The sequence below is a fragment of the Pleurodeles waltl genome, chromosome 11, assembly GCF_031143425.1.
Source record: "Pleurodeles waltl isolate 20211129_DDA chromosome 11, aPleWal1.hap1.20221129, whole genome shotgun sequence".
In the NCBI taxonomy this organism is placed as follows: Eukaryota; Metazoa; Chordata; class Amphibia; order Caudata; family Salamandridae; genus Pleurodeles; species Pleurodeles waltl.
This window is the reverse complement of record NC_090450.1, coordinates 73,082,128-73,094,376: the sequence shown is the minus strand read 5'-3', so window position 1 is coordinate 73,094,376 and position 12,249 is coordinate 73,082,128. Positions and strand designations below refer to the sequence as shown.

Here is a 12,249-nt window from a genome sequence, read left to right as displayed (position 1 = left end):
AGGTTTCTGGTGTAAACGTGATACTTTGCAATTTGTAAACTTTGCACTTTGTGACTTTGCATTCTCATATTGTTAAATCTACAGCATTTACATGATTTTGCACTTTAGGTAGTTTTACAAAGGTACCTTTTGCAGGTTTGCTGCTTAGATGTTTAAATGACCATTGTTTTATGTTATGATGGGAACTTTCAGAATTGTTCTCAGTCCTTAAAGGTGATCAATATGCATACCATTGTAGTGTTTGTTTAAATAGACCAGCGGAGACCATCCCATAGTTGTTTTAACGAGAAGTCTTCTGTCACAATTACTTATTCCCAATCAAAATGTCAATAATTTTTATCTTCATATATTTATTGTTATTGTTCTACGCTGTGGTTTTTTGTATTTTTATCATTGCATGCTTTGACGGTTATGATAACCAAATAAGGGGCAAATTTACAAGCCCCCTGGCGCCACCTTAACATCGCCATGAGAATGAGTTTTCTGCTATGTCGTAATTGCGAAGTCACTTTGCGACCCCTTGCGCCACATTATGCTTGCATCAGGCATAATGTATGCAAAGGGGCCGTTCCGGAACAGGGAGGGCCAAAAGAATGGTGCAGTGAAATGTACAAGATTTCACTGCTCCATTTTTTTCCATCATTTTTAACACCTGCTCAGAGCAGGCATTAAAATGACACTCCCATTATATTCAATGGCCTCCCTGTGGTATGCTGCACTAGCGTCAACATTTTTGACACATGATGCAAAGCGCCACAATAGTGTTGAAAATGTTGACACTATTGTGGTAACAACTGATATGGTGCACCGTATTCTAAATACAGCGCAACCATGGTGTCGTTAGGTGCCGTATGTGGCGCAAGAAAAGTGGAGCATAATCTATGATGAACCACTTTCTTGTATATATGCTCCCCATTACTTGTGAGACTAAATTAGATCCTTACACAGTGCTAAATGGTTGCTTGTCACAGAAACTGTCTAGATATGCGCTGCTTCGGCTGAAAATGTAGCAGCTTTGGGTAACATATCTAATGTAAACAAAAGAACATAACAACACAATGACATAGACAAAACAACTTTTACAAGATAACAGGGTACATCACAACAGCACAATCAAAACAGAATGCAACCAAAAACTGCAAGTAACAATCACAACCCATGACTGGTTAATAGCACACCCCACAGGAACACCGATCAGTACCTACTGAATATTAAATAACACAAATGCTCTATTATTTGGTGGTAGATATTGGGCTGCTCAATAGCCAAATGCTTGAATAACCTATTCAAGAATAAATATGAATGAATTATCACCCCAACCCCAATGTCCATACCTGGTGTAGCTTTGTGGCATCAAGCTTCACAATTAATTTCTTGACAGAGGGACCACAGCTTCCTATTCCGTGTGTGTTTCTTCAGATTTCAGATGTTTATTTCACTGAAAAGTGTTCATACAAAAAACATTAAAAACACTTTTTGCCAACGTGTTTCGTTCATGAAATATCTGTTTTTAACTTCTTCAGGACGTTTGTGAAATAACATGCCACATAAATTAATTTAAAATAATTGAAAAACTGACACACTTGTCCCAATCCTTTTAATGTATATTCTGACTATTATGAGATCATAAAGTATTTCCTCTCGTAATCAAATAATTCCACTCTTTACAAATTTAAATGAGTGACTTATGTCCAGGAGCCAGGAGAGATACGAAAGCCTCTGTCCTTGTGTAAGACTCTTCAATAAAATGCTGTTTACATGAGTACAGATGCCTCTCCTGGGAGGATAGGGACATAACTCGCCCAGTTTGATTTTGAAAGAAGTGTAATTGTTTGGCTATGATGCACTGTACAATCGCACAGCAAATGGGATGCAGGCAGAAAGGATTACAACAAAGGCAGTGTAATACAAATAAACCACATTGCAACACTGCACACTGCAAAAATGCAGCACAAAAGCAAAGCAACATAAAAAACAACAGAACACATCATCATCACAGCAAACTGCCCGACAATACATTTGCATATTCATCCTTGTCACAAGTCACGACCTCAGGTTCCTGTTTTAAAAATACGGTGGTAAATGGAGTTTGTTGCAAGCACTGATTAAACTTACGGCCAAGTACATAAAAATAGACTCAATAAAAAATGTTTCGTGATCCGGCCCTAGATGTCCATTCTTTTGTACTCATCTATGGATATCACGTTTTCAATTCTCTTATGACAAAAGAGAGATGGTGCCCTGAATCACAGTGTTGCACCTCATTTGACCATATATCAGATATTCTAAAAATAATATTTCTAGCGGATAGAGATAGACAGGCAGTGGTAGACAGAGGGACTGGATGCCAAGAAGAAGACAAAAGGCAGGCAGTTAGGTAGACAAATAAATATTTTCCTGTACAAAATAAGGGCCTCGTTTACCCTTGTGCCACCATGGCGTCACATTTAGTGACGCTCCAGTGGCACAATGCTCTTCACCATCTTTACACGGCTTAACGCCACCTTGAAAATACGGCCCCTTCACACGCATCATTTAGTGTGGAAGGGGCATGCAATGGGGTCTTTGGTCATTCCACCGCAACACCCATTGCATTTTGACACTGCCCCAGATTTACGAGGAATCGTAAACCTGAGGTAGAGCCAAAAACGAATGCCACCCGAGGGGTGGCGATAGCATGGTGCAACAAGGAGAAATACTTTTATTTCTCCTAATTTTTGCTTTTTCTATGTGCGCTGCATTCTGCAGCACACATCGAAAGAGCAAAACACCATTAATGATTGTTTATGTGTGGGAAGGTGTCCCTTCCTGTACATAAGAAATCCTTCCCTGCAATGCAGGCAGCTAAATTTAACACCAGCGGTAGGGGAAGTACAGGGGTGCCAGTATTTTTGTAAATACTGCGCATCCCTGCGTTTCTGAAGTGACGCAGCACGGCACTGCTAATTTTGGCGCAGCGGTGCGCTGCTCCACTTTGTCATAAATGAGGCCCCAAATATTATATACCGATTCAAGACATTGGGGCCTTTTGGCAGCACAGAAATACATTTTGTAAAGTATGCACATAAGATCAAAATATTTAATTATCAATTTACAGGCATCTGCAAAGAGAATCTCATGCACACCTTTTTGCGAAACCAACAAAACAGCCCTTCCCCCAGATAATACGTAACATGCTGCAGGATTTAAAATTAATATAAAAGCGTCTTGTGGGTCAAAGATCGGAAATAAGTGGTGCTCCAAAAACAGGCAGATCTGAGCTCCATAATGCCATATTCTTTAATTTTCAGCCAAAAATGGGCAACTTGTTCAGGGCGAATGCTAGTGTGAGCTGAAGATTTTATTATTAATCTGGAAGGCTGCTGAATTTAGGGTCACACTGAGGGTTGATTAGGTACACGATGCACAAAGCTCTCCTCTCTTGAGGCTATTGAAAGAAGCAAGTAATTTAGATTCAGAATTGGTCTTGGATAAGCTCACTCCATTAACGACCATTTTCAATTTCAGCTATACAATAAACATCAAGCTCAGCTAGGAAATTAGTACATTTGGCAAGGTATTGGAAGAGAAGGGTGGGTCTTTGACAAGATGACACTTATCGCCAAAGCTTCAGTTAATGAAATGCTTGAGTGGTATCTGCGTTTGACATATTTTGACATTTTTTGAAATCACATCCAGCATTTTTTTCCTGCAGTGTTCTTTTCATGTGAAAGAAAATCCGTCTATCTTTAAAATGAGCAAGGTAGCACTGCACTTTTAATGGAGACAAAATATACAGAAAATGCATACTGGCATGGTCGGGAAAAGAAGATAAATCTTATTTAAATATTACTTATGCTAAACAACAATTTTTTAAAAAACCCATTTCAATTGGTTTTAAGACCTACATATGCGCTCCTCTTTTTAAAAAATAAATTGCGCGCTTTAGAATTCTAAAAAATATCAAACTAAGCAAATATTTGCATATGGGTGAATTGCTGTGAGGAAAAAATATAAAGCACATAAGGATACATTTGTGAAAGTACATTTAGGTCCCCAGCAATGCTGATTTAGGCGCAAACAACGTTTTGCATCTGAATGGACTTTTCAAGTCATGCAATATTTTGACTGACCTGGTGTTTTTCTCTGCTTGCATTACTGACATTTGTGTGCTGAAATATCATCATGTTCTAAGTTTTTTAGCAAGGGGGAAATATGCAGTATTACTAGGTTTCCCCCTTTCTAAAATAGGAAATAGCTGAATTTGGATTAATGCCGGTTCTGATTGGTCAGGGCATCATTACAAGTTTCACGAAAAAATTCCTGTACTTTCCCTGTCCCCACTATCACTATAAGGGCCTAGTTAATCCAGGGGTGGAAAAAAATATGAAACACACGTCAGTGTGTCTGTGCCGATTCCCATATGTTTACCCACTGTTTCATACCGAAATTTCAGTTGCTTTCAGCTCCGAAATCTCTATGTGAGAAACCACAACTTGTAATCTCTATGGGGACTGCAGGTCCTGTACAAACAGAAGTGCATGTAGGTCTCTTGCAAAAAATTACTATCAGGTGCTCAAAATAAAGCCAGTGGACTAAATAATTTCCACTGTGAAGAGGGTTGAAATATATGTTGAGATGAGCAATATATATTATTCTCTTGGGTAAATCGATCACATCTAGGTCTTCTCAAAGCAAATGTAGTTCATTTACAGATACATGTTGAAAACTTAAGGGAAAGGGCAGAATCAAAGTAAATTACTTGGAAAGGAACATAAATATATTACATGATTGAAACTTTGTTCCAAATACTAATTCACCATTAACATTTAATATTAAAAAAATGTAGTTAATAGCTATTATGAATGAAGGCCCTATTTGTGTCTCAGTGGTAAGCATACTCCGTCATCATGGAGTATGCTTATCGCCAAGATTATGGTCCACCCACCCAATTTAGATGCGGGTGGACCATATAAATAGTCTCTGAGTCATCTGTCTCTGAGTCATATCGTTATTTTGGAAAAATCATACATTAGAAGGAAAACCAAAATCTTACTTAGTCTTCATTAGGGAAGTCCATTAAAAGGGGAATAGACGAAATAGTAACACGTTTAGATCATTCAAATGCTAGGATCCAATTGCCTAATTCATCACATTTATGGACTAAGGCATTAGACTCCAACATGTCAGTGTGGCTAATGATCTCAGCACATTACATACAATAGAAAACTCATAAGGAAGGATGCCACAATAATTCAGAACAAAAAGCAGGATATTTAGAAGCAAGTGTCGAAATTAAAAATTGGAATGTCATATTGAGAACAATATAAAACCTTCAAGTAAAGTAGAATAATTGAGTTTTGACAAAGCAAGAATTTCATAATCTTTGCTTAAGGAGATCAACTAAGCCCAAACACTGATCCAGAAAAGAAAAAGGGATTCATTAATCCCCCAGGAAATTCAAATCACAGAAGAAACGTTAATATTTTAGCTGTCGTGTTATGGAATATCATTTCAGGCAGATAATGATTTAACATTTTCTATTGTCCCCTACTCAATTTGAAATGTTATGTCTTTATGAGAATTAGTTTACAAAATGTTCTTATATGCAAGATTGTATGCTTTTTTTGAAAGCAAGACATATAGCCATGCAAAGTTCAGGAATGGGGGGTTAATAATGATTTACATCAATAACCATTAAGAAATCTAAATAACAGATTATGTTAAATCCAACATTACTGATAATTAGATGTTATTCTCCCACCACCCTCAAAAAGCACACATTCCTTCCCTTTGCAGGAGTAACTTGCAAGGGGACAAAATGGCCTGCAAAAATGTAGTGTATACCCTAAAAGTGTTTTAAAGATTGTCCTTATTTTGCTTTGCACTGTTTCAGAAAATCACCTTTCTAAGCCATAGGTGGGTACATTTGTTATAGTTTACAATCCACCATAGAGGCAGGTTTTTCTCTTTAACAAGGCAGATTTGTAGGTGGGTGGTTGAAAAGTCTCCTGATCTGCCCTGTAAAGAAGTAACATGAAATTTAAGATTTTGCACACCCAGATGGCTCACTGTAAGTAACTCATTAATGTTTTCTTAGATGTGAGGACCCTTGCCTTTCCACTGATTACATGATTACCGCACAGGCAGAACATGGCTAGAAACTCATGGCATACTTGATTGATTAAGTAGCTTTCAATGAAGAAAAGAAATACAATAAAAACATTTAAGCAACGAGACAAATCTGTAACACAATAAATAATTCAACACTAATTCAAAACAAGGTCTGATTCGAACTAACAACTAACTCATAAATGAATTCAACCAACAATGCATTGCCCATTCAAGTTTTTGCTATAAAAGTAGCCACAGCCCTTCATTGGAAGTGAACCATAATGGATGCACTGATTGTAGGGGAACAACATGTCACTTGATGAACACCTAATTTTTTTCTGTAACCAAATTAAGACGTTTTTGTCTGCATGTAACACATTACGAATCCCATGTGCTGTTTAACAGCAACCCCTTACACTTTGCAAGCATTATTTGTAAATCAAGCATTGCTAATGCCAATACTAGCTTTATGGTTAAATTCTTTTTTTTTTTGGAAAGATATGCCACAAAAAGAAAAAAAAGAAAACATATCTCTGTCTAAATGTAGCAAACATAAGCTTCCGATAAACATTTTTAAATGCAAAAATAACCAATGTGTATAGTTTTAGTAGAACAAAATAGATGTTTACAAGCAGACAGGTATACTTAGAATGAGCATAAATCATGTTTAGTTTTAATACACATCAAAGGGAAGAAAGGGTGCTACAAGCTTTGATTTACTATAAACAGATGATATGGTTTAAAACCATAAAGGTGACAAAAAAGGATAAAGTATTGAAAGAAAAAAATGCTGGCAAGTATCATCCAATCAGCTATGGTGTGTTTAAATGTAAAATCAGGCCCCCGAGGCCTGGCACAGATGTGCACTACCTTTTAGGCAGAATAGCTAATGTGATCATCAAAATGCCATCACTCACAATGCAAGAGTGCCAAGGGCAGAAGCTTGAGCACCCGTTGAACCCTGCTGTATGCTGTAGTGGGCAGAAGCAATATATAAAGGGTGGCTAAACAGACCAATAGATGAATAGGGTTGACCAGGAGTCCTTCCATTTATGTTTTTAAATACAAAATTGTATCCACTCAATTAATTACTCGAGACTTTCACAACACATAAAGATGTCTCTAGGCCAGACCTAAAGGCCATTCATGAGAATTAAATTTAGCTGAATGTTACTCAAGATGCTGCTATGGCATTTGTACCAATATTTTAGACAGTGGCTAATAATGGTCATCTACAACAATTGGAACATTGTTTAAAATATTGAAGAAAATAAATGTTTGTGTTTTAAAGTATGAACTTTGAACATAGGTAACAGTCTTTGCCTGTTTCCTTTGCGAGTTTCTGAAAGTTTAGATTTGACCTTTATCTATAGATTTAACTGGTAGTTTTGGAGTTCCCTAAATAGTTACCTAGGCCCCTGTTCAAGCAACATGGATGTCGTCATAAAGATGTGTATGCACAGCGAACCACTTAATTGATGGTTACAAAGACTTTGTTGTTGTCTATCTAGGTTAGTGTGTACACACGTGTATGCATCCTATTTATCCAAAGTGGGCAGAAGGTAATCTCTGCTGCACTACATCTACTATGATACATTGGCTCCCAACAGAAAACAGCCAGAGGACACCATAAGGCAGAGTGGGTCTTTTCCTGTGGTAATGGTTATCATCTTTCAAAAGCAGAATATCTAAGATCTTCTCTTGAAAAGCCTGCATTAAGCAAAGCAGAAGACTTTACAAAAATCAAAAAGACAATGGCCCTCATTACAATCCTGGCAGTCGGTGTTAAAGCAATGGTAATACCGCCAACAGGCCGGCGGCAAAAAAATTGGAATCACAACCACGGCAGAAACCGCCAACATAGACAGCCACTTTAACACTCCGACCGCCACGGCGGTACAAGCAAACAGCGCGGCGGTAACTGCCAAGCGACAGGTGAAAGACAATGTGCCGCCCTCCCTATCACAGCCCGGTAATCCGCCACCTTTTCCGGTGTGGAACCAACGCGAATAAAAACACGGCGGAAACAGTACACAGAAGGGAGCATCGCTCACCTCTCCACACACCAAGGGGAACCAGGACGCCATGGAGCCAGAACTGCAGATCCTTCCAGCCATGGTCTTCCTGCTCCTCTATCAGGAGCTCCAAGGACGGCGGCGACAAGAACGGTGAGTACTGCACCTATAACACAGGGGAGGGAAAAGAGAGTGACACACACACGCAACACCGCCACCGCCACCCTCCCCCACAACACCATACACACAAATACATGCTGCAACATTACACTTACACCCCCCACCCCCCGCTTGAATAACGCAAGGACAAAAGGAAATGATTTGAACGATTGTAATCAATAAAAATCCAGTAGTCAAAACTCCAAATCCAGTATATATAATTATGTACACCAACTACACAAGTCCGGCTAGTGCACCAATCATTGTCTGTGGACCACTGGGCCCAAAATGCGGGGGCGAGGCCCACACTAGATAACCGACTGGAAATGGAGAGAACACAGCAGGGGCATTAGATCAAAATGAAACAGGCACCTCAGGAGGGGGGGGAACCTCAGCCTGATGAACGCACAACGCCACTGCTCCACGAGGGGGCTCCATGCCCATTAATGTGTTCTGGGGAGCGCAAAGCCACAGTCTCACAAGTCTCTCCAGTGGGTGGGTTGCCCACTGCTTTATCCTGGGGAGTGCGAAGCCACAGTCTCTCGAGTCTCTCCAGTGGGTGGGTTGCCCACTGCTTTATCCTGGGGAGTGCAAAGCCACAGTCTCTCAAGTCTCTCCAGTGGGTGGGTTGCCCACTGCTTTATCCTGGGGAGTGCAAAGCCACAGTCTCACAAGTCATTTCAGTGGGTGGTTTGCCCACTGCTTTATCCTGGGGAGTGCAAAGCCACAGTCTCACAAGTCTTTTCAGTGGGTGGGTTGCCCACTGCTTTATCCCATGGAGTGCAAAGCCACAGTCTCACAAGTCTTTTCAGTGGGCGGGTTGCCCACTGCTTTATCCTTGGGAGTGCAAAGCCACAGTCTCACAAGTGGATAACAGTCTCCACTGGTTCTGGAGGGGGCTTTGTGTCATGAGTGCTTCACCCTGCCAAGGACTGAGGTAGTGGATGTGATACTCCACTGGTTCTGGAGGGGGCTTTGTGCCCAGAGTGCTTCATCCTGCCAAGGACTGAAGCAGTGGATGCCTTTCTCCACTGAAAGTGATGCTTCATGGAAGCTGCCCAGGCTCCTGAAGCTCACCACCAGCCTCGGACGACTGACAACTGGGGATGGCAGCCATGTCTGCGGTGGTGCCACTGGCTCAGGATGTCATGGGGCCGCCGGCGGTGCTTGCGGTGGTGTCAGTCGCGGCGGGTTCTGTGGCAGCGGTGCATGCGGCGGGCTCCGTGGCAGCTGTGTTGGCGGCGAGCTCTGTGGCAGCGGTGCTGGTTGCGGGCTCTGCGGCGGCAGTGCTGGTTGCGGGCTCTGTGGCGGCAATGCTGGTTGCGGGCTCTCTGGCGGCGGTGCTGGCAGCGGGCTCTGTGGCAGCAGTGCGGGCGGCGGGCTCTGTGGCGGCGGTGCTGGTTGCCGACTCTGTAGCGGCGGTGCTGGTTGGGGGCTCTGTGGCGGCAGTGCTGGTTGTGGGCTCTGTGGCAGCGATGCTGGTGGCGGCGCAGGTGGCGGTGCAGGTGGCGGTCTTCTCCGCCGTACAGGCTGGCGTCAACGTGGAAAGAAGGTGTGACACTGGTCCCTCAGTTGGTGCCACCATGCCCTCTCCTGACCTGCCCTTCAGTTTCTGGCCCTTCCCTACCTTTGATGATGGAGCAGCTGTCTTGCCACTATCCCCTTTCGTTTTCCCTGACCCCTTGGTGGCAGGTGTTTTCTGCTTCTCCCTCCGGGATGTGGGCAGCTTCTTCACCTTGGCAGGTGGCGGAATAGGGTGATCCTTGGCCTCATTAGGTGGTGCACTGGGAGCCCTGATGGGTGGAGGATTTCGTGGCTGAGGTGCTGGGCTGGGATCTGGACATCCTGGCCCAAGGGAAAGGACGGGGGAGGTGTAGGGAAGAGGTCAAAGTTAGCGAGGAAAAGATTTTTAGACACATTGGGACTGGAAGATGGAGGGGGCTTGGGAGTGGAGGATGAGGTGGTGGTTGTAGGAGGTGTACGTCTGCTGAATTTTGGTGAGGGTGCATGGAATGGAGGCTATTGTGAGGTGGATGGCTGTTGAGTGGGTGTGTGCCAGCATTTGTGTAGCTTGGGGGGAGGGCTCACTGACACACTGGGAGAGGACACAGGGGACATGTGAATGATAGTGGGGGTGGTGATTGCACGTGAGCAGTGTGTGGTGATGGGCGTGCTGGTGATGGAGGTAGTGCATGCAGGTGTGAGTGGAGATGAGACAGGGAGGGAGGAGGGAGACGTGGAGGAGGGGGACACAGTGGAGGCAGTGGATGTTGGTATGTCTGCATGTGTATGATGCTTGTGTGAGTGCCTGTGGGATGTGTGGTGCTTATGTTTGCCTGAGCCACTTTTGTGTGTTGAGGTGTGTGCATGCTGGTCTGATGGTATGCTTGGGATAGGCTGAGGTACAGGGGATTGGGTCTGGGTGGAGGAAGTTGGAGGGGGGAGGCTGGACACAGGGACAATGGCTGCCATCAGTGCTGAGGCCAGAGCTTGAAATGCTCTCTGTTGGGCCGCCTGGCCAGAATGAATGCCCTCCAGGTATGCATTTGTTTGTTGCAAATGCCTCCCAACACGCTGGATGCCATTCAGAAAGGTAGACTGCCCAACAGTGAGGGATCTCAGGAGGTCAAAAGCCTCCTCAATGAGGGCAGCAGGGCTGACTGGGGCAGGGCCTGAGGTGCCTGGGGCGAAGGAGATGCCCACCCTCCTGGGTGAGCGGACACGGGACACACGCTGAGGGGCAGCTGGGAGGGCGGTGCTGGTAGGGGGGGTGGCAGCTGTACCTGTTGATGCGGGGGGACAGAGGGGCCCGCCACTGCAAGGGAGCTCCCATCAGAGGAGGAGTCGCTGTCAATGCTGTCACCTCGTGTCCCCGCCATGGAGCTCCCCTCGCCCTCCGTCCCACTGGTGGCTTCTGACTCTGTTGTTTCACCCTCCAGGGCCAAGTGGGATGCAGCTCCCTCCTGCTCCAGTGCCACTTCTCCTCCGCCTGATAATGCTATTACACACAAGAACAGGGACACCACAAAAAGGGTGGGGGGAAGACAGAAGAAAGACATGTTCAGTGCATGCAACACCACTACCGTTGGCGGACACTACAGACACAGCAGCCCTCTGCACTATGCCATGCACTTATTGTTCCTAGATTATTCACCTGCCCATGGGGTAGAAGGCCTAAGCCCCATTGCTGCACACATGGAAGTCACAGGAACCTGACTAGGTGTAGATTGCTCTAACCAGTAGTGGGGTTGGGGTTCCACTGAACCTGCCTCTCAAGGGACCTTGCTTACTAAGCTCGCCCCAGCCTAGGGGAACCCACTGACCACCTCCCCCACCCAGACACCTTGTAATGCGCGTGGAGTCAGATGAATGTGACTGTACTAACCCCCTTGTGGCTGCTGTGATGCCCTCAAGCGCCCATCAAACTCTGGATACGCGACTGCCAGGATCCTGAACATCAGGGGGGTCATGGTGCGACGGGCACCCCTCCCACATTGGGAGGCCATCCCCAGCTGGGCCTCCGCTGTCTTCTTGCTCCAGCGGCGTATGTCCTCCCATCTTTTACGGCAGTGGGTGCTCTGTCTGTGGTGGACCCCCAGGGTCCGGACATCCTTGGTGATGGCACGCCAAATATCCATCTTCTGGTGGGTGCTGACCTAGAGGAATAGTATAGGGGAAAAGGAAGATCTTTACCCGTCCGGACCGTCATACTCATTGGCCCACATTCCCACCCTTGCCCTGACACACATACACTCACCATCCGCTCATGCAGGCCTCAGTCCCCACCCCCCATGTATCTTTAATCCACACCACTCCAAACAGGCATTGCCCATGCAGCATGGTCACAGTGTCCTCACCTGTTTGTCTGGAGGACCGTACAGTTGTGTCTACTGGGGGAGGACCCCATCCACTAATTTCTCAAACTCCTCGGAAGTGAAGGCAGGGGCTCTTTCCCCAGACACATGAGCCATCGTCGCTTCCA

The 12,249-nt window shown here is 44.4% G+C and overlaps 1 long non-coding RNA gene across 1 annotated transcript in view; it reads right to left on the bottom strand.

Moving 5' to 3' along the window:
* Positions 1-1,386: 1,386 nt before the first annotated feature.
* Positions 1,387-12,249, bottom strand: part of LOC138266561 (uncharacterized) — a 135,343-nt gene continuing 124,480 nt past the window's right edge. The window contains exon 3 of the long non-coding RNA XR_011199548.1: positions 1,387-1,438. This is a non-coding gene — a long non-coding RNA (uncharacterized lncRNA). The remainder of the gene's footprint in view (positions 1,439-12,249) is intronic.